The sequence below is a fragment of the Ruditapes philippinarum genome, unplaced genomic scaffold, assembly GCF_026571515.1.
Source record: "Ruditapes philippinarum isolate M1 unplaced genomic scaffold, ASM2657151v2 ctg5099_1_1_1_1, whole genome shotgun sequence".
In the NCBI taxonomy this organism is placed as follows: domain Eukaryota; kingdom Metazoa; phylum Mollusca; class Bivalvia; order Venerida; family Veneridae; genus Ruditapes; species Ruditapes philippinarum.
This window is the reverse complement of record NW_026865797.1, coordinates 3,216-27,943: the sequence shown is the minus strand read 5'-3', so window position 1 is coordinate 27,943 and position 24,728 is coordinate 3,216. Positions and strand designations below refer to the sequence as shown.

At 33.7% G+C, this 24,728-nt stretch overlaps 1 pseudogene; it reads left to right on the top strand.

Annotated features, from left to right (window-relative positions):
• Window positions 1–10,564, top strand: part of LOC132730369 (centrosomal protein POC5-like) — a 36,739-nt pseudogene extending 26,175 nt beyond the window's left edge.
• Window positions 10,565–24,728: the final 14,164 nt, after the last annotated feature.

Here is a 24,728-nt window from a genome sequence, read left to right as displayed (position 1 = left end):
ATTATGTAAATTATGACTTATGATAAATCCGATATTTAAAGATCATTACCACCCCTCTTGATTATGGTCAGGATTGTTCTAATGACTGAGCATGTATGGTACTGAAACATGGGCTTAAAAAAAATCTTGAACCAACTGAAATTCCCACGACATCAAAACTGACACATTTATGCCAATTTATGGCCGGTGGTTTCATAACTACAAACATAAACGAACATTTTGGTATATAACATTGCTTGTTTCAATGACTGTCCCACCTACCCTATTTTTATCAGGTTTTTCAGGTCATAGTCACTCTACCCCGATAATGACTGAGCATGTATGGTACTGAAACATGGGTTAAAAAAATCTTGATCCAACTAAAATTCACGACATTCATAACTGACACATTTGCCTGGTCATTTTTTTAAATTTTTTTTTTCATGCTTTGAATATTTTGCATTGGTTTGGATAAACAATGTTGCACAAGCCAAAAAAGGTATGACCGGAGGTTTCAAATGGTACTAAATATTTTCCCCAATTTCGCAAATTTTACATCGCAAAAAATTTCCAAACTTGACTAGGTACTTTTCCCAAAATGGCCAGGAAAAGGACTGGCTACATTCTACTTCTAACCATAAAAGCTATCATAACAATGTAAACTTAACAAAAACATTATCAAATTGGTCTCATACAGAAAAAAAATGGGAAAAGAACTGACAGGGTGGCATAGACCAAAGAAAAATAATAGAAAATTCTGGAAAAAAATTAGTAATCTTCCTTATTCTGATTCTATTATAGAAAAAAGTATATTGAATGTCATGGAAAGTTGAAAAAATATACTCAAAAATATGATAATGTATAAAAAACCTGAGTGAAGGCAATTTTCTTTTGCTCACAACTTTCTATATTTCTTAAGAAATTTAACCAAAACTTTACAGAACTTTTGTCACCAAGTGCTGTGAAACGGAAAGTTTTATGAAGTTCAACTAGAAAAAAAAATAGGACGTGTGGCATACAGCAGAAATTTCTTATGCTGCCCTTTTACCTGGGCACCAACAATCTCGAATCTAATAATCATATTTTCCTTAAGAGAAGCTTTTTAAAAGCACTGAACTTAATCGATGACTCCTATGTCAGGCCATTTAACCAAACTTTTACAGAACTCTTGTCACCAAAAGTGCTGTGAAAGATTTGTTGTAGTCCTTTTGAAAAAAGCAGGACATATTTTAGATATTGAGTCTGTATTTCAGGCATGCCTCTGACAAGATAAAACTTGTAGAAAGAAATAAAAATAGTTTAAAGGAATTACTAGCTACGTATGAAAAATCCATAGACAGGAAGGATCAAGTAATCTCTAATCTGACGCATGCAATGCAGGAAACAGAAAGAAAAAAATGAAATGATGAGAACAATTCTGTGAGTGGAAGATGAAACATAATGATTTCAAGAGAGAGGGTATAAACTTACATACAGATTTACTGACAGATATTTAATAAAAAACTTGGGCAATAAGATTTACATAAAAATGTTAAATTTCAGGCTGAAAAGTAGATTATTTTAGATTTTTATTTTTACCGGGACATAAATCATGTCTGGGACCCTCCGGGGAACAGACACCTAATTCCGGGACATTCCTGGATGAATGCTTCTAATGTATAAAGTTATATTTCTGCTGCAAAAATTATAGTTGTATTTTTAAAAAATCTTCTTTAAAATTCGTGTATGAAAGAAATATGATAGTAAACTGCCTTAAAAATGGAATGAGCAAATGCATGAAATAAATGCACGAAGGGCTGTGGTCGTCCTTCGCACCAGTTAAGCTGGAACGTTGCCATATGACCTGTACTTGCGTTGGTATGACGTAAAAACCAAACTTAATATTTTTCAGACATTTTTGTACCATGATAGCTAAGAAGCATCATCAAGATGTTTACAAAGAAAAAGTTTGGGATGCTTGGCACTCGGTCATAGAGACAAAATGGAGGGTGCGTGTAGAAAAAGCCTGCCAGGCGAAGGCGCAAGAAGTTTGTATTCAGCTCACAAATAATTATGAGGCAAAACTGGCTTCTGTAAGTTAATTTACCAGTTATTTTGTTACCTTCTTTCTAGTTAGTGCTTTCAATGTTGTACACAAATCTTCCGACAGTAATGTATAATATTATAATCATAAAAGGTATAATTATGATGTAACATTATAAAATATGCGGAAAACATCAAAATAAGATTGTATATTGATATGCAGATTAAAAGGCTGCTAATTTGTCTCAAGGCATTAAGGTTAGTATCCTAAAGAAGATTTACAGTCCGACCCAAATGCTACTGGACATCGGCTGGTGGACTTCTGATTAATTAGCAGCCTAGATTTATCATAGTCTGGAGTTCCTACCTCTTACACTGTAGAGGTAGGTCGGGAATCAGTTTAAAGTATACGACTGTTTTTTTTTTCTTGTTCAAAATATTTGTTATAACTTCATACACCTCAAAGGGAGAATAAGTCAAATGTTAAAGCATAAATAACACAATTATCATGTAACCATCAAAGGCCAGAGGCATGGAAGTCTTTTAATATTATGGGCTGACTTGGATGTAACTATAAAGCAAGTCTAAAGTGCTTTGCACAATTTCTTATTTTGTAACAAAATGTTAAGAGCTTACAGGGAAAAGAAGTCAAATTGTTTATACAATAATACATGTATTTTAAGAAAAATGTACTGTAAACGTTTACTGGTTAGCTGATATAATATGCATTTTATAAATTTCTTTGCAACTACAGTAAAGATGGTCTTAGTGACCCCCTGTATATGGCGACATTCTGTCTTTAGTGACCATAGTTAGGTGCGCCGAACAGTATTTAAATGGTCTGTATGTAGCGACTCCCTGTCAAGTCTGTACAACGACCATAATTTAGTCCTCTGTTACGGTATACAAGCTGTGAAAAGCGATTTTTGCAAGTGGAGTTCCTTGTATGGCGTTAACAAAAAATTAATTCAAATCATAGCATAATGGGGCTTTAAGGAAATAATACATGCAATGTTTATACTGTCTTGTTTTGATAGATGATATGTGGTATGTTTAATATATGGTTAATATAAATACAAAATATAATTAAATATGGTACTATCCTGCTTTTCAACAAAATCATGGTAAAATATTGGTAATATATATCCGAATTATGTAGAGACTGTTCACAGTGACTCCCTGTCTATAATGACCTTTTTTCTTTTCTTCCATCGAAGGTCACTGTAAACAGTTTTTACTGTATATGTATTCACTACATGAAATTAGTGGTTTGATGAAAACATAACAGTGCCTGTTCAAACAGACACTATATTTTTTATGACTAAACACTGATACAATCTTGAGCATTATATTATATAGAAGTACAGTGATTTTCTACCTTATATAACAACAGAGGCCTATGAAAGGCATTTTCCCAATTGAAACTTTCTTTAAAATCATGTAGTTTTCCCCAAAAATATGAAATTATGCAAGCAATGTACTTCCCAAATGAGCCATAAATGAGCAATGATTTATCCCAAAATTAATTTAAAAAATTCACTGAGGCTCCCTGCATGGCTTTTTTCCAGGTTTGGGAAGGAGCCCCGATCTCATTTCTTTTTTTTTTAAAAATTATATGGTATGTTTGCAAAAGCGGAAGAAATAAACTTGACGAAAATTCAATTTTTTGGGGAAAACTGCATGATTTATAAAAAAGTAAAAGCCGGCACTTAGTATTGAAGGAAAAAACACACTTCGATAAGTATAAACACACTTCGATAAGTAATCAGATATCGTATTTGTGTATATGTATATATAACTATATAAACGTAATGAATTATTTTTTTCTCATGTTATATTAAATGTAGGCAAATGAAGAGTTAGAATGTGTGAAGGCGGAGGTAGCCCAGATGCATAAAGAACGTGAACGATATGAAGAAATGATGAAGAAAGCGTTCATGCGTGGAGTTTGCGCCCTTAATCTTGAGGCGATGACAATATTTCATAACAATGAGGAAAAAGAGAACAAAGACATAGGTTAACTTTTTGACATAGATTTAAAGTTGAAAAAATGTGAAACTAAGGCCATGTGACTTGAAGTTGAGAAAATGTGAAAACTAAGACCATGTGACTTGAAGTTGAGAAAATGTGAAAAATAAGACTATTTGACTTTATGTAAGAAAATGTTGAAACTAAGACCATGTGACTTAAAAGCACTCCCCTCCAGATGGTAAAATGAAAAAAATGAAATGACATTTCAAGTAACCAGTAAATACTGATCCAGGTAGATTTATTGTATAAATCCATCTTAACTTACACATTGTTTCAAGAAAGAGTGTTGACAAAAACGTTTAATATATCGGGTATTTCTTTTCCATGATCTACTACGGTACTAACGGAGTAGCCAATATAAATAGGAGAAGATGATTCATTTAACGCGGTCACATGTCACAACTGTGGTTTAGAAAAGTCCCAGTATCCGGTATGCGCGGGATCGTTTTTTCAACTTCCGTCATTATACCCCGCACAACGATGTTGTAAGGGGTATACTGGAATTAGCTTGTCCGTCCGGCCGGACGGACATCTCCCTGTCCGGCCGTCCGTTGTATTTTCCGTGTTCGCCCAATAACTTGAGATTCCTTTGGCCCACAGTCTTCATATTTGGCATGGAGGTTAGTCATGATTAGTAGATGACCCCTATTGATTTTGAGGTCACTTGGTCGAAGGTCAATGTCACAGGAGTCTTGCCCATAAAAAAACCTTGTCCACCCAATAACTTGAGATTCCTTTGACCAACAGTCTTCATATTTGGCATGAAGGTTAGTCATGATTAGTAAATGACCCCTATTGATTTTGAGGTCACTGGGTCAAAGGTCAAGGTCACAAAACTTGATTTTAAAATTTTCACATTTGAAGCATTGATAATACATATCTTAGCAATGCACTTGCTTAGTAACTTCATATTTGGCAGGGTGGTTGTCCTTGAGCTCTAAATGGCCAATGTTGATTCTGACAAAGTGGTATGCGGGGATATTCACGCCAAGACAGTGGCAGTTCTAGTTTATTATGCCCCTATCACATTTCAAGCTAAAGGTTAAATCAATACATTGGTCATCATATATATAAAATAATTAATCAGTTATAATTTTAGTGCCACGATTTACTACAAATATAAAAACAAAAGCAGTTCTTTGTATCCCTATATGTTTGATAAAATCTCGTATTCTCAGCATTCCAGAGCACAGGTTGCGATATTGTCCTTTACGACAGTGATACTAGAAATAAAAACCTGGATGAAAGAATTCCGTGGTACAATAAAAGAAGGTATTTCCTGTTGGTGAAAAAACAAACTGTTTGTTTTCAGAGCAATAATGTTAAAATATGAACATTTTGATTTATTTCAACTGTATTTGAGGGGGGATTTTGAAATATTGGCAAGATGGCAGTTTTTCTGCTATCTTCTGGAGGCCAGTTGCTTTGAAGTGAGAAAATGTGAAACTAAGACCATGTGACCTGAAGTAAGAAAATGTGAAACTAAGACCATGTGACCTGAAGTAAGAAAATGTGAAACTAAGAACATGTGACCTGAAGTAAGAAAATGTGAAACTAAGACCATGTGACCTGAAGTAAGAAAATGTGAAGCTAAGACCATGTGACATAAATTGAGAACATGAGAAACTAAGACCATGTGACCTAAAGTAAGAAAATGTGAAACTAAGACCATGTGACCTGAAGTAAGAAAATGTGAAACTAAGAACATGTGACCTGAAGTAAGAAAATGTGAAATTAAGACCATGTGACCTGAAGTAAGAAAATGTGAAGCTAAGACCATGTGACATAAATTGAGAACATGAGAAACTAAGACCATGTGACTTGAAAGTGAGAAAATGTGAAAGTAAGATCGTGTGACTTGAAGTTGAGAATTGAAGTTGAGAAAATGTCAAAATAAGACCTTGCTTCCTAAAGCGAGAGAATGATAAACTAAGATAATTTGACCTAAAGTAAGAAAATGCAAAACTAAGATAATGTCATATTTATTTTTTACACTTAATTAGTGTTAAAAAATAAACAAATCATGTCCAAAAGATCTTTATGGTAATTTTTGTTTGAAGTCAATTAATTATAGTTTGTAACATAGGCATTTAAAGCTGCATGCTTCCAGAAGAGCCTAAATATTTTGAGAAATTCAAGCTTGAGAAAAAATTGGTACTAAGATTTTTAAGAAAGTAAAAGATTCCTTATTCAAATAATTTTTCACATTTATGATTAATGAGTGTTTTTTGCAATATGCTAGCACCATATATCTACTGCATTACTTTGCAATAAAGGCTATTTTTGCATATTTTGACCTCCTTTTGGTTATTTACGATGGTTGTAAGTGCCTTTTGCAAGAATGTTTAAATTACAATATTGTTCAACTTCACAATATATTAACTTTTTGAATACATTTTCAATTGTGTTTAATCAGGAAATGTACATATACCGATGATATTAGTGAAAACAAAAAGACAGTATACCAGAGAAAGATTACAGTATCCCTAAAACATTACCACACGATCAACATGAAAGAATTGTAACTAGTGAAGGGTCACGACCTTCTACAGTAACACAGGGCCGACCATTGGTTAGTACAGTTAAAACTTGATATTCCATTGGATTCTAAATAAACAATTTTTGAAGGCATTCACAGCAGTTTTCAAACCAACATATAGGCAGAATGAAAATGTTTTTTGGAAATTTTGTAAGCATTTTGTGATCTTATAATATGATAACAGAAGCATTCAGGCTGAAGAAAAATGTCACCAAACTTGTTTTCTAAAACATTTAGTTATAGGAAAAAATAGGGTGAGAGTTGTCCTCACCCAGGCATCACTTTTTGATTATGTTTTTGTGTGGAAGTTTGTATGTCAAAAATTACTGAAGAGAAGGTTTAATACTTAACACACTTATTTGAGGGCATAGTAGGAGGTCACTTTTAAGGGCAATAACTCTAACGAGTGTAGGCCAAAAGCCCTCCCGGACAAAAGCCCTCCCGTCAAAAAGCTAGAAGGCGGACATAAGCCCTCCCGTAAAAATGACAAGGGGGACAAAAGCCCTCCCATGAAAAAAATAGGGCGCGGACAAAAGCCCTCCCGCAGCAAATACATATATGTATGTTGAATAGTTTATATTGCACTCAACATATTAGAATTGTAATAATGAATATTTTTGTTCCACACACATTGGCATAGCCCATTTTGTAATAGCTTGAAGCACATTTCCGGAGGGGTTTTTAATAAAGTGCTAAAATTTTAAAAAGTGCATTTTTATTCACTAGATATGAAGCTTACCCTATGTGAGTAATATAAAATAATAAAAAAGGTTTTAAAAATTACTAATTTAAAAGTATAACATTATAGTTTTGAATGGTAAATTACTTTAAGTGACTTTTTTTAACGACATTTGGGTGAAAAAAAGGTTACCTGGGTTAAACTTCGGGAAGGATTTTAAATAAAAGGTGGTTCTAGCTCATACAAAAACCCGGTTTTTACCCCAAGAAAAAACAAAAAATATAAAAAAATTTTTAATTTATTGAGGGGCAAAAAAAAAAAAAACCCCAGGATTCAAAAATACAATTTTTTTTTTACAGGGGGGCTTTTTCCGCCTTTTTTTCCCCGGGCCCGGTTTTTGTCCCCCTGATTTTTACGGGGGTTTTTGGTTTTTCCCCTGTAATTTCCCCCGGGGGGTTTTTTCCCCCTTGGGTCTTTTTTAAAGGGAGCGTTTTTGCCCCGGGGGGGTTTTTGCCCTTTTCCCAACCTAAAGGGGGTTTTTTGGGCAAAAATGGCCTTTTTCTAATTTGGGATATTTTACTTTATCCGGGCTGTTTTTTCAAAACCCCAAAAAAATTTTTAAAAATTTAGTCAAGCATGTTTGTCCTACCGAACCCTTGTTTTTTTAAATTTTAAAAATTGTATGCAGGAAAAGGGAATTAAAAATTTGCTAAATGAAAAAATGTCTGTCCCTAAAAAAGCGAAAAATAAAAGAAGAAAATTTTTTGGGGTTTTTATGCCCCCTCTTAAAACGGAAATTACACATAAGTCACTTTATTTGGAAAGTAAGGGGTTTAAGCCTTTACTTTAATAGAATTTTATAAGAGGCAACTTAGGGGTTTTTTTCACCTGTGCACATGCCCTTTCAACTTTTCCTAGAGTGACCCAGCCAGAGCCATAAAAAATTTGGGTGTTCAAAGCCTGTCTCATGAAAATTATTCAAATTCTTTTTTTTTTAACCCCCTTTTTTACATTTTTACTTTAATTAAAGTCAACGGGAAAAAACCAGGAAGGTCAAAAACTTTAATCTCCAAAATTTATTTTCAAAAATTTTGACAAAAGGAAAGTCAAAAGGGGGGGGGGTCACATTTTTAGCTCCCCCCAAATGCCTCAGGGACCGTAGAACCCATCAGCCAGTCAAAAAGGGATAAAGCTCTCAAAATGACCTTTAAAAATTTTGGATTTAACAAAAATACAGGAGGAACTTTACCTCTAATGCGCAAAAACTTGATCACAAACAAACACAAAATCGTTTTTTTTGCCGATTTTTAATTTTAAATGCAATAAATATTTTAATACTTTAACGGTGTGAAAAGAAAAATTTAGCCCCTATAAAAATTTAATTTTTTGGGGAAAAAAGGCAAAAATAAGAAAATTTATAAATCCAACCCCTTTGGGCCCGGAAATATCCCGGGGAAAAACCGGAAACGGGTTTTTTAGGGGTGATACCCAATTTTTTTTTTAAAAGCGAAACATCACATTTTATGTTTTTTTTTAAAATTTTCAAAGGGAAACCTTTTTTAACTTTTTTATTTTTTTTTTAAAACCCAAAAATTTAACATTTTTTGAATTAACAGTAGGGGTTATTTTAAAAAAAATTGTTCACATAATTGCTCTCCGTGAGTTACCTCATTTTTTATTACAAAAAATATAATAACTGAGATAAAATTTTTTAGACAAAATTTTTCCCTTTAAAATTGTTTTTTAAAATACCTCCCTTACAAAGAAAATGGGGGAAAAATTTTGTTTAATTTTATTTTTTTTAAAATTTTTGGGGTTTTAAAGTACATTTTAAATTAACTAAAAATTTAAACAATTTTTTTTAAAAAATTTCATGGAAAGAGATACTTAATGAATGTAATCCTATCTTATTCACTAATACCAAATTTAACTACATTTTATGTTTGACATGGTGTCACATTACATTGAATTTTTCATATAATTTTCTTGTTTCATTTGTTGATAAAATATTTTGAAACAAAATGCAATACTTGTTTTGGAAAATAAAATATGTGATTTTTTTTTACTTTTATATTCATTATGTACATAGATTTATGTAACTGAAAAAATATTAATACATATTTTTACTTGCAGCAAACTAGCCACATGCCATTGCAGGGAAATACCCACGACAGACAAACAGCTCCCATCTAGTGACCGTAGAAAACTAGCAGGTCAAGGTCACCTGCCCTCCAATATACAAACTGTAAAACATGTTGAATGATATAATATACTGAACTATAGGGAGTATAAATATGTGTAAATATGTACTTGGAATTTGAAACTGAAGTTTCTTTTTTTCTCTTGCATTTAACATGTCGGACGATATACTAAAAAATATATATGTAGCATGAGTGTATTAAAGGGCAATTAAATCTCTAATATACAAATATTTTTATTTTTATCTTTCAAAGTTTGAAAAGCTTCCTTTATTGAGTATCCTCACAGGCTTTAATTAACAATTAAAATCCATGGTATGCTGTCAAAATTTCCAAAAGTGGCGGAGTGGCTGATAGGTTAACAAGTGAGACTAGTAATCAAATGTTTGCCGGAGGTATGGGTTTCAAACCTTTCACAGGCAAGCAGTTTTATCTGTGATGAAGAAACATTACACTTATTGCTAAGTGAGTACTGATTGGTCCTGGGAATGGATTCAAGAGTGTTTCAATATGCTTACAGCTGCCAACACAATCAAAATAAAATAAATTTGTTTAAACTATAAAACTAAAAAGTAACTTATTGGCCTTAAAGCTAGGCCATCATTTGCCAATTGAAACGGCTTTAGGGGTTAAGTATTTGAATTCAAAATACTATTATATTATCACATTATATTAAGATATTAAGTTGCTACCTTTATGAGACAGTATTTCACATTCAGCACTATTCACTATTTTCTTCAGGTGAAAAGCATCTTGCATGTTCTCAAACCAATATTTCAAAATGATTAAGAACACATTTGCTCTTTCTACAGAAAAAAACAAATCTTTTCTGAGGCTTTATGATGTGCCTTTAAGAAAAATTATCTTTTGTAAAGAAAGATTTAATTTTTATTAACAAAATCTTAATTTTATTATCAATTTTTTTTATTTTAACCAGGAGCATCTTTGTTGTTGATGTGTTACTAGGGTTTCAGTTAAATCGCAATGATAAAACCTACAATTTCATTTTTTCTGTCTGAAGTTTCATTAGCTTAGAGTTTTTCTTATTTGTTAGATGAAACATATGTTGGTTTTGTTAAAATTCATGTTCTGAGTGTTTTGTGTTGCTAGATTTCCAGTTTGGCATTTTAATCGTAAGTATGAAATAGAATGTGGCCGTTTGATATTTAGAGGATATTCAAGTTTTCCTATAAATACAGGATTTATTTTCATCGAGTGGTATGAAAATAAATATTTCATGAGTGGCAGTAGCCATGAGTAAAATATAAACATTTTCATACCACAAAGATGAAAATAAAATCCTGTATTTATAGATCAAAAAACTTGAATTTTCTGTTTATTTATATAATTTTTCTTTTTGATATTACAATTTGAAAGATTTTCCTTTAAATTTTGTGTATTTGCTTTATTTAGAAAAAGAAGTCCTGCAAGACATCAGTGAAAATACGAAAAATATGTTTCATTGCCGTGAAAAAAATTTTTTTACAGTGAAAGTACAGGAAATAAAAGTACACATTTTATTTCATCAATATTTTGTTCATAAGTATATAATATACAGACATATATTTTTTTAATAATGTTGCATGATGTGTGTACAAATAAACAGTATTTATTATAAAAATGACTGCTGTTACATCTGAATCATAAACAATGTGATATTATTTAGTTCTGTCATTATTTTCTCTTACATTGGAAAAAGAAATCTGAATGGAAATAAGTTGATGTACTTTTAGCAATTGATTTATTCATTTAATGTTAATTGGCTAATTAAAGGGAATGCACTGAGGTTACTTTTGGCATGTTGGATACTGTAAATAATCTCTGCAAGGTTAATATTCCCTGTGATGGAAATAAATTAATTCATTCATTTGATGTTAATTGGCTAGTTAAAGGGACTCCACTTTTTTCTGGACATGTCGGATACTGGAAATATTTTTTCAAGATTAGTTGTTCATGTGATGAAGGTCTATCCTAAACACTTGTGTGCAAAACTTCAGACCATTTGCCTACTCTGTTGTTTCATAATAATTTTTTAAATTGTTAAAGCAGCACACCTCTAGATTCATGATAATTGTCTTGAAAATTTGAAAATGTATTTAACATTGTAATATTGTAAAGTTACCAAAAGAATGCAGTTTTCACATTATCATTGGCACTTACAGCCAATTTTAATTACCATTAAGAGGTCACTATATGCTAAAATAATCCTTGCTGCATTAGTAATGGAGTAGAAATATATAAATACTGAAAAATCGGTCATTAATCGCACATAACATGCAGATTTTTACTAGAATTTTGAAATTTTATACTTTTCCTAAATCTTAGTACATTTTTGTTGTCGCCTTGAAAGGTGACATTATAGGGGTTACTCTCGTCGGCGGTGTCGGACGGCGGCGTACGGCGTCGTTGTCGCGTCGGCGTCGTTGTCGGCGTCCCCTAAAGCTTGTCCGGAGCATAACTCAGTCACTATAAGTCTGATTGACTTCAAACTTGGTATGCATGCTTCTTTCAAAATCAACACCGAAAGTGCAGTGCAGCAAGGACCGGTACTCTGGCAGGTCCTTATTTTTTGAGTAGGCCCTTTGTTAATTTCATACATTAATTTTGTCCGCGGGCCATTTTCTCGTTCAAGCTAAAAAAGCTATGGACTTGAAAACTTTCATAGGAATGATAGACTCATTAAGAAAAAATGCAGTGCACAAGAAGAGTACGCTGCACTTCTCTAATTTTTGAGTTATTGCCCTTTGTTAATTTTTCATACTTTATTTTGCCGGCTCATTTCTCCTAATGTATAAAAGCCATGGACTTGAAACTTGATAGGATGATAGGCTCTCATTAAGAAGGAAGTGCAGTGCACAAGAACTGTGTACTGTGCATTTTCTTCATTTTTTAGAGTTATTGCCCTTTGTTTACTTTTCAATACTTAAATTTTGTCCGGGCCATTTCTCCTTAAGTATAAAAGCTATGGACTTGAAACTTCGTTAGGAATGATACATCTCAGATTATTAAGAAGTGCAGTGCACAAGAATTCGGTACTCTGCATTTTCTAAATTTTTGAGTTATGGCGCTTGTTAAATTTCATACTTTATTTTTGTCCTGGTCATTTCTCCTCAAGTAGTGAAAGTATGACTTGAAACATCATAGAATGATAGATGTTATTGATAAGAACTGCAGTGTACAGAAACTGCTGCTCTGCACTTATTTTTTTAGTTATTGCCCTTTGTTATTTTTCATATTTCATTTTTGTCCGGCCATTTCCCCTAAACTACATTGTTCACAAGGCGACACATCCGACTCGCGGAGTTCTAGTCTCAGGTTTGATTTTATCGAAATATTTTTGCTCATCTGGAGGTGTGCAGCTTCAAAACTGGCAGAAAATTGAAAAGCTTTGCAAGGCTTTTTTACTCAAATTGGTCAAATAATAACACAAAAATATGGTTTTCAATATATTTCAGAATACATATCATAAATCAAATTATCTTTTGCATGTTCTATTGCCGTAACGGTCTCTGCTGATCTAAGCAAGAAATCCAAATTTTCTTTTTGTTGGCTTTTGGACCGCAATGGAGTTTCTTAAATGTAATTTGTCATGATGAAGCAAAATGATTGTACCTTATGTCAATAACATTTATCACATACCTGTACCATTTTTCGACTCCGTAAATATGGTATTGCACAAGGCTATATTTTGATGTGACGTCATTTACACTATACAAACAAAGTGAAATGTAAGTGTTACGCTAATTGGCACGGTCAATGAAAAATGATTATTTTGCACTTTAAAACGGTCTTTTTCTTTTGGTATGTGATATTTGTGAAGGTTCATTACTAAAATTTATTGAACTTGTTTTATAAAATAACTTTTTGCCACCAGATGCTCGCATATTAATAATTTAGTTCAAACTCGTGCAATAAATTCAGTATTGAACCACCACTCATTAGTTATCATCTATTTAATAATGCATCTTTATATACATGTTTATTAGCAATCTAACAACTGCATTTATCTTTTTCTTTAAAGCCCTGCCAAAGGCTGCGTTCGTTGAATGCCGCCTTTCCTTGTCGATCTTGTTTATCATATTTTGATATGTAGCCTGTTTTAAAATAAAACAGATGGTCCTAATTAACCCTACAATGCATACATACATAAATATACAGATACTGTTTATAAATTTTAGCACACTTGCTTTGTCTCCGCAAGCACTAATTCTATTTAACATTAATCACAAATTTGCATTTATGATAATAATTTTATATAACTAAGGTTGGAAACAATTTAACATCAGCTTTACATCTACATCTATATATTTTAATGAATTCTCAGTATGTCTGTTATTCGACTATCAAGCTGAGAGAATTATCATCGCTTTCATTTTTCTTATTTTTACTCATTAAAGCATAGTCACTGTATTAACTGTGAATTGTGATAACTAATTTTTATACGTTGTATCAGAAATGTCAAAGTTTTAAATAAAAGAAAGAAATTATTAACAAATTGTCTTTCTTTTTTCAGACACTTAAAAAGGAAATTTGGAGTGTAATATCAAGCATCTTGTCGTCTGTCTGTCCATTCTTTGGTTAGCAATTAATATTTTTGGAAATGATAGAAGGAAATAAATATTACTTTGTAAAATATCATCATAACTGGACGATTTACTAAAGCCCCGGTCACATATTCACGGATAATGCCACGGAAGAGCTACGGTCTAATCATTCACGGATTACTACGGAAATGTGAAATTCCGTAGTCCGCTACGGTTCCAGTACGGACACACAACGGTATGAGTACGGAGTCCGACGGATTTACCACCAAAAGCTCCCGGAGAGTCACGGATTGTTACGGACCGACACGGTTTGATACGGAGCGACACGAATCAGAACGGACGCACTACGGATACACTTCGGTCTGCTACGGTATAAGCACGGGTTAGTACGAATAAGTACGGTCTGATACGGAGAAGAACGAATTGATACGGAGAATAACGAATTGCCACGGATGTATACGGACCTTATACATCCGTCCACAACATCTTGCTTTCTTATTTTCAAAATGCCTCACAAGAAAAGAACACCTAGAAAACGAATTGCATAGTGCAATGATTTTGGCGGAGAGGATTCGGCCTAAACGGGTCCGACTCCCGAGACACATCAGGTCCGATTAAAGTGAATATCTTGAAGGACGCTGGATCCTAAACAAGTTCGGCCATGAGAGCCTCAAACTATCGGCCATGAGAGCCTCATACTAAACATGAATCGGTCTTCGTAAAAGCCCATCTCTAGTCCACCATCTCGTCTGTCTTTTAATCTGTCTAGTAGTCATTAATGAAAAAATGTGGACGTATTCCGTGAATATGTGACCGGCGTATAAGCAAAGGTTTGGGCTTCCTCAGAAAAAAATGGACAAAATGAGACTTGGTCATTTAAAATCCTTATATAATATTTAATCGAGACTAAATAATAAATAAACTAAAGTTTAAACAGATCAAAGGGAGGGACTGTCTTCAATGTTATTTATAAAAGGTGCATAACAACCCTTATTTATCCGGCATAAACATTTGCTCATAAAATGTGTACAGTTTTTATTGAAATAAGTATGAATCTGGAGGCATGCTGCTTAAAGCAATTTACGACTTACATTTCTTACTAGACAGCTTTGCACGATTGATTGCTCTTGATTGTGTATACATGTTACTCCTGTATACTTTTTGGAATATATGATCATTACGGCTTACTTTTCTATCTTCAACAGTTTTAAAGACAGCTGTGCACGACCTACATTTCTTACTTCAACATAAATATAAATAGCTGTGCACGGTTGTTTGCTCTTGATTATGTATATGAATATGTATATGATTGTTACTCCTGAATATATGATCATTATAATTCTTAATAAAAACGGGGTAAATATGGTGTCCGATATGCATTTGATATGGATTTTGGGACTCTGGAAATAGAAGGGAGGGTTAATTAATAGATAAGATTCAATAATGATTACTCTTGTCTAATGACGTGGTTTAACCGCTGAAGGTTTATTGGTTATTTTTTCTAGGGTATGATGTTAATGTTAGGGGTGATCAAATATGAATGCAACTGGGTCGATTTCTTAGGAGTGCTTACCAAACAGTGTGCCAAAACAATTATCTTAATCCTTCAAAATACTCGCCACCAGATCTTTTAAAAGTATACTGTTCAGACACTTAAATATAACCGAACCGAGATTTTATTTTGCGTTTGATATTTTCTTCCGTCAAAGTGATTTTTGAGCTCCGGAAATATGGAAAAGTTACAAGGGGCAAGATCTGGCAAAAAAGAACGTTGTGGAAGCTCGACCACCTTTTCGTGTTTCAGATATTTTCGTACAATCACCGCTCTGTGTGACGAAGCATTGCCATGCAACAATCTGACAACACTGAGACCAGTTGCTGGTCACCGGATTTTTTTAGTGAGCTTTTAGGACCGTTAAATGTCCGTCGTCTGTCGTCCGTTTTCCGTCCACACTTGTTCGTTAACACTTTATATAGCTAGCGGTCACATTGTTGCCTCAATCATTATCACACTTTGTCAGGATGCTTATCTAGTTGAAAGCTCGGATGAGTTCGAACATGGGTCATCTCGGATGAAAAAACTAGGTCACAGGAGTTAAAAATAGAAAAACTTTGTTAACACTCTAGCGGTCATAATTTTGCCTCAATCATCAAACTTTCTCAGGATGCTTGTCTAGGTGAAAGCTCGGATGAGTTCGAACATGGGTCATCAGGGATGAAAAACGAGGTCACCGGAGCTAAAAATAGGAAAACATTGTTAACACTCTAGCGGTCATAGTTTTCCCTGAATCATCATCAATCTTGGTCAGGATGCTGGTCTAGGTGATAGCTTGGATGAGTTCGAACATGGGTCATTCCGGAAAAAATAGGTCACCGGAGCTAAAAATAGAAAAACCTTGTTAACACTCTAGCTGTCAAATTCATGTCTCAAACATCATCAACTTTGGTCAGGATGCTTATCTAGTTGATAGCTCGGATGAGTTCGAACATGGGTTATCTCGGATGAAAAACTAGGTCACCGAAGCTAAAAAAAAGAATAACCTTGTTAACACTTAAACGGTCTCATGTTTGCCTCAATCATCATCAAACTAGGTCAGGATGCTTGTCTTGGTGATAGCTCGGATGAGTTTAAACATGGGTTATCCCGGATGAAAAACTAGGTCACCGGAGCTAAAAATAGAAAAAAACCTTGTAAACACTCTAGCGGTCACATTTTTGACTCAATCATCATCAAACTTGGTCAGGATGCTGGTCTAAGTGATAGCTCAAATTAGTTCGAACATAAGTTATCTCGATTAAAAAACAAGGTCACAGGAGCTAAAAATAGAAAAAAAATGTTAACACTCTACATGTCACACTGCCCAAATATGGAAAAACCTTGTTAACATTCTATTGATTACATTTTTGACTCAATTATCATCAAACTTGATCAGGATGCTTGTCTAGGTCATTGCACGGATAAGTTTGAACATGGGTCATCTCGGATAAAAAACAAGGTCACCTGAGCTAAAAATAGAAAAATATTATGAACACTTTAGTGGCTTTTGTTTTTATCCAAATATCCTGTATATTGGTCTGAAAGTTTGTTTTGATGATTTCTAGGTCAAGTTCGAACATGGGTCATCTCTGTTGAAAAACTAGGTCACGCCGCCCAAATATGGAAAAACCGTATTAAGACTCTAGTGGTAACAATTTTGATTCAATTATCATCAAACTTGGTCAGAACGCTTTTCAATGTATTTGCTCAGATGTCACCGGAGCTAAAAATAAGAAAATTTTGTTAACACTCTATTGGCTACTGTTTTGATCCAAGTATCCTGGAAATTGGTCTGAACGTTTGTATTGGTGATTTCTATGTCAAGTTCGAATATGGGTCACCTGGGTAAAAGCTAGGTCACACTGCTTAAATATGGATAATCCTTGTTAATACTCTAGTGCTCACATTTTTGACTCACCTGTCATGAAATTTGGTCAGAATGCAATTGTTCCGATGGGTCAGATGAGAGATCAAGGACCATTATGACACTCTTGTTTGAATATTTCTTTTATTTATGAAGGACTTTGCCTTTGTCAAACTTGGCATTTTCAGATTTACCCTTAGGTATGACAAATTGAATGACAGGACCTTGATAGGTAAAGAAACCTTTCTGACGATCATGGTACGTTCTGCTGTGCAAGGTCTTTGAGATCGATTGTTGTATTTAGGTAACTGTTTTAACTGTTCGGAGATTCTTACCCGAGCAAGATATTGCTCGTTTGTAAAGAGATGGGGTATCTTTTGTAAGGAGATGGGGTATCCATCTGGTACTTATCGTTCTTATTTTTAAATCACGTCTGAGAATTGATTAGCGGCTCCTACAGATATACCAACGTATTTAGCTATATACCTAGTTGTAAATCTTACATTAGTAGCTATCAGATCCTTTATTTTTGTAACCATTTTTTGAAAAGTTGCATGAGGTGCATTTTTTACTGCATCCATATCACTTTTAAATGTCTAACACCAGTGTGTGACAGATGAAAAAAGTTCGTTGTTCCTATAAACACGAAATATTTCATTAAATATGTCTTTCGCCTGTATACCAAGAATACAGCGGTTCTAGATATTAAATCGTATTTGGTGAGTAAAAGGAGACTATTCCCAACTATTTTAGCTTAAGAGTACACGAGTAGATAGTGTTTTTGTCACAGCTAGACTGAACTGAGTTACACATGTATTGTATCAATTGAGAGCTTACACAACCATCTATGCGATATATGTACATATAGTTCATGCAAAACGTGGTTAAAAGCAAATTATTGGCCTAATTGCTTTAATATTTGAACACCCCTCGTATATCTATAAGTATATAAAATGCTGATAAATTATTTTATTCATACCCAGTGGATGATTTTAAGCCGTATATAAAACGGCTGGTTACAATTTCAAGCAAAACATAACAAAGCAGTTTGCGTACAATATTTAATACACTAAATTGACTACATAGATTTATAGCAAACTACAGTTTGTTTGGTATCTATATTCTTAACATAGTTTGTGTAAACATGGTAACCAAGAAACTCTTGATTAAATATTTTATTGCATCAGTTCTGTATTAAATCTATAAAATAAATTTTACGGTCACGATACGGTTCAAGTTAAACCACCCAAATTTTCTTTTCAAAATGATTAACCCACCCCAGAAGATCTTTCTAAACTCCAAATATATCTCATGTCCTCCTAAGCACATGGCCCCCATTATTTTTTGTTAAATAGTAGTGCAAGAAGACAATCATCATTTATAGCCTTATAAACTACAATTAAAAGAAAAACACAAACTTTAAAATCTAACCTTATCCCTAAAACATTACCACACGATCAACATGAAAGAATTGTAACTAGTGAAGGGTCACGACCTTCTACAGTAACACAGGGCCGATCATTGGTTAGTATAGTTAAAATTTTCTATGCCATTGGATTATAAATAAGCAATTTTGAAGGAATTCACCGCAGTTTTCATACCAACATAAAGGCAGAATGAAGATGTTTCTTAAAATGTTTGTAAGCATTGTGTGATCTTATAATATGATAACAGAAGATATTTTTGGGGTTGCCAAACAAGTTATCAGCTCACCTGTCAAAAAGTGACATGGTAAGTTTTTGTGATCGCTTTTCGTCCTGCGTCCATCCATCGTCCGTCCGTAAACTTTTACTTTAAACGACATCTCCTCATAAACGGCTTAGCCAATTTCATCCAAACTTCACAGAAATGTTTCTTTGGTAGTCAACCTTAAAAAATTGTTCAAATAATTTAATTCTAATCAGAACTCTGGTTCCCATGGCAACCAAAAGACAAAAACTTAAAAATATCTTCTTTAAGAAAACCGAAAGAGCGAAAGGTTAATATTTGGAGTGACATATCATCTAGTCAGTATCTACCAAGTTTATGAAAATAAACGCCTAGGGTCCAAATTGGCCCCGCCCTGGGGGGTCATTTATTTTCCTTATTTGTATATAGTTAAAACTTTAAAAAATCTTCTTTTCAAAAGCCAAAATAGCTAGAGCTTAGATATTAAGCATGAAACGTCTCCTAGTGGGTATCTACCATGTTTGTTCAAATAAAAGCCCTGGGGTCAAAATTGGACCCGCCCCAGGGGGTCATTGTTTTTCACTTTAATATTTAGTAAAAACCTTAAAAATCTACTATTTATAAAACCCTAAGAGCTAGAGCTAAGATATTTTGCATGAACATCTTCTGATGGGTGTCTACCATTTTTGTTCAAATCAGGGCCCTTGGGTTAATATTGGCCCTGCCCCGGGGATCATTGATTTTCCTTATATGTATATAGTAAAAACTTAAAAAATCTGCTTTTAAGAAACCCAAGGAGCTAGAGTTTAGATATTAAGCATGAACTATCTTCTAGTAAGTGACAACAAAGTTTGTTCAAATTTAAGCCCTGGGGACATGATTGGCGTCAACCAGATGGGGGGCATTGTTTTTCCCTATATGTATATATTAAAAACTTTAAAAAAAATCTCTTACAACTAGAGCTTAGATATTTATCATGACTATCATGGAACATCTTCAAATTGGTGTCTACCAAGTTTGTTCAAATAAAAGCCCGTGGGTTAAAAATGGCCCCGTCCCGGTGGCCTATATACAGGTGAGCGATTTTAGGCCCTTCATTGCCCTCTTATTTCATTTATCTGCTCATAAATATTTAGTTATTGAATCATCTATTAGCATTGGTTGAAGTGGGTTGCTAGGTTAATGCTTGATTTAAGCCTCCGCAGCTTTCGCCACTCTGCCACTGAAGCAACTTTTGGCATTGGTTGAAGTGGTTTAATAGGTTAATGCTTAAATTAAGCCTCCGCAGTCTTGGCCACTCTGCCACTGAGGAAACTATTGACATTGGTTAAAGTGGTTCACTAGGTTAATGCTTGATTTAAGCCCCCGTAGGCTTGGCCACTCTGCCACTGAAGCAACTATTGACATTAGTTGAAGTGGTTTACTAGGTTAATGCTTGATTTAAGCCTTTGTAGCCTTGGCCACTCTGCAACTAAGGCATCCAAACTTGTTTTGGACATGTCGGATACTGGAAATATTATTTTAAGATTAATGTACCCTATGATGAAGGGCCAGCCTTAACACTTGTGTGCAAAATTTAAGATCATTCGCCTGTTCTGTTGTTTCAGAATAATTATTTATATTGTTAAACCAGCACGCCAACAGATTTATGTCTATTGTCATGAAAATTTGAATATGTATTTAACATTGTAATATTGCAACGTTACCAAAAGAAAGCAGTTTACACATTATCAATGGCACTAACAACACAATTAAATTACCATAAAGAGGTCACAATATGCAAAAATAATCCTTGCTGCATAAGTAATGGAGTAAAAACATAGTAATAATAAATTCATTTTGAAATTTTATACTTTTCCTAAATCTTAGTACATTTTTCTTAGGTTTGATTTTATCAAAATATGTTTGCTCATCTGGAGACCTGCAGCTTTAAAACTGGCCAAAAATGGAAAAGCTTTACAACGTTTTTTTACTCAAATCGGTCAAATAATAACACAAAATTATGGTTTTCAATATATATCAGAATACATTTCATAAATGAAATTATATTTTGCATATACTTCTGTCCTAACAGTCTCTTTTGATCTATTTAAGAAATCCAAATTTTTTTTTTTTTGGCTTTTGGACCTCAGTGGAGTTCCTTTAATGTAATTTGTTATGCTTCAGCAAAATGTATGTACCATATGTTAATAACATTAATCACAAACCTGTACCGATTTTGTTTTCTTTGTTTTTGGGTATGTGATATTTATGAAGGTTCATTACTGAATTTATTGAACTTGTTGAATAAAATAATTTTTTGCTCACCAGATGCTCGCATAATATAAATAAGTTCAACTCGTGCAATAAATTCAGTATTGAACCACCACTCATTCGATATCATCCATTTAATAATGCATCTTTATATAAATGTTTATAAGCAATTTAACAACTGCATTTATCTTTTTCTTTATAGCCCTGTCAAAGGCCTGATATGTAGTCTGTTTTAAAATAAGACAGATGGTCCTAATTAACCCTACAATGCATACATACATAAATATACAAATACTGTTTATAAATTTTCGCACACTAGTATTGTCTCCGCAAGTACTTATTCTATTTAGCATTAATCACAAATTTGCATTTATGATAATGATTTTAGATAACTAAGGTTGGAAACACTTAAAAATCAGCTTTACATCTACATCTATAAATTTTAATGATTTCTCAGTATGTCTGTTATTCGACTATCAAGCTGTGAGAATTATCACCGCTTTTATTTCTCTTATTTTCACTCATTAAAGCATAGTCACTGTATTTACTGTGAATTGTGATAACAGTTTTAAAGACAGCTGTGCAGGACTAATATTTTTTACTTCAACAGTGTTATAGACAGCTGTGCACGACTTATATTTCTTACTTCAACAATTTAATGGACAGCTGTGCACGACCTACATTTCTTACTTTTCAATTTTACAGACAACTGGGCACGACTTACATTTCTTACTTCAACAGTTTTAAAGACAGCTGTGAAGGACTAACATTTCTTACTTCAACAGTGTTATAGACAGCTGTGCACGACTTACATTTTTTACTTCAACAATTTGATGGACAGCTGTGCACGACTTACATTTCTAACTTCTACAATTTTATAGACAACTAGGCACGACTAATATTTTTTACTTCAACAGTTTTATAGACCTCTGTTGACGACTTACATATCTTACTTCAACTGTGTTATAGGCAGCTGTGCACGAGTTACATTTCTTACTTCAACAGTGTTATAGGAAGCTGTGCACGACTTAGATTTCTTACTTCAACAGTTTTATAGACAGCTGTGCAAGACTTACATTTCTTACTTCAACAGTTTAATAGACAACTGTGTACGGCTTACATTTCTTTAATTCAACAGTTTTATAGACAGCTGTGCATGAATTACATTTCTTATATTAGTGTAATATGCGGCAGTGCCGACTTTCATTACTTACTTCAACAGTGTTATAGACAGCTGTGCATGACTAACATTTCTTTACTTCAACAGTTTTATAGACAACTGTGCACGAATTACATTTCTTATATTAGTGTTATAGACAGCTGTGCACTACATTCATTTCTTACTTCAACAGTGTTATAGACAGCTGTGCATGACTTACATTTCTGACTTCAACAATTTTATAGACAGCTGTGCACGACTTACATTTCCAACTTCAACAGTTTCACAGACAACTGTGCACGAATGACATTTCTTATATTAGTGTTATAGACAGCTGTGCACGACATTCATTTCTTACTTCAACAATGTTATAGACAGCTGTGCATGACTTACATTTCTTACTTTAACAGTTTGATAGACAGCTGTGCACGAATTACATTTCTTATATAAGTGTTATAGACAGCTGTGCACGACATTCATTTCTTACTTCAACAGTGTTATAGACAGCTGTGCATGACTTACATTTCTTACTTTAACAGTTTGATAGACAGCTGTGCACGACTTACATTTCTTACTTCAACGATGTTATAGTCAGCTGCAACGACTAACATTTCTTACTTCAACAGTGTTATAGACAGATGTGCACGACTTATATATCTTACTTCAACAGAATTATAGACAGCTGTGCATGACTTACATTTCTTACTTCCACAGTTTAATAGACAACTGTGCACGACTTACATTTCTTTACTTCAACAGTTTTATAGACAGCTGTGCACGACTTACATTTCTTACTTCAACGATGTTATAGTCAGCTGCAACGACTTGCATTTTTACTTTAACAGTTTTATAGACAGCTGTGCAAGACTATCATTTTTTACTTCAAAAATTTTATAGACAGCTGTGCACGACTTACATTTCCTACTTCAACAGATTTACAGACAACTGTGCATCACTTACATTTCTTACTTTAACAGTTTTATAGACAGCTGCGCGCGACTTACATTTCTTACTTCAACGATGTTATAGTCAGCTGCGTCGACTAACATTTCTTACTTCAACAGTTTAATAGACAGGTGTGCACGACTTATATATCTTACTTCAACAGTTTTATAGACAGCTGTGCACGACTTACATTTCTAACTTCAACAGTATTATAGACAGCTGTGCACGACTTACATTTCTTACTTCAACAGTGTTATAGACAGTTGTGCGCGACTTTAATTTTAAGATTACCTTCAACAGTGGTATAGCTGCTGGCACGACTTAACATGTCTTACCTTCATACATTTTATAGAAAATGTCGCACCGACTCACATATCTTACTTCAACAGTGTTATAGACAGTTATGCACGACTTTCATTTCTTACTTCAACAGTCTTATAGACAACTATGCACGACTAACATTACTTACTTCAACATTTTTATAGACAGCTGTGCATGACTTACATTTGTAACTTGATAATTTTTATAGACAACTGTCCACGACTTACATTTCTAACTTCAACATTTTTATAGACAGCTGTGCACGACTTTCATTTTTTAATTCAACATTGTTAAAGACATCTGTGCACTATTTACATTTCGTTCTTCAACAGTTTTATAGACAGCTGTGCATGACTTACATTTCTAACTGCAACAGTTTTGTAGACAACTGTGCACGACTTATATTTCTTACTTCAACAGTTTGATAGACTGCTGTGCACGAATTACATTTCTTACTTTATAAGTGTTATAGGCAGCTGTGCCGATTTTCATTTCTTACTTCAACAGTGTTATAATCAGCTGTGTACGACTTACATTTCTGTCTTCAACAGTGTTATAGACATCTGTGTGCGACTTACATTTCTTACTTCTACAATTTTATAGACAGCTGTGCATGACTAACCTTTCCAACTTCAACAGTTTTACAGACAATTGTGCATGACTTACATTTCTTACTTTAACAGTTTTATAGACTGCTGCGCACGACTTACATTTCTTACTTCAACGATGTTATAGTCAGCTGCAACGACTTACATTTCTTACTTCAACAGTTTTTAGATCGCGGTGCATGACTTACATTTCAAACTTCATCAGTTTTTAATGGACAGCTGTGCCCGACTTACAAGTCTTCCTTCAAGAGTGTTATAGACAGATGTGCATGACTTACATTTCTTACTTTAACATTTTTATACGCAGCTGTCCACGATTTACATTTCTTACTATAACAGTTTAATAGACCGCTCTGCACGACTTATATTTCTCACTTCAAC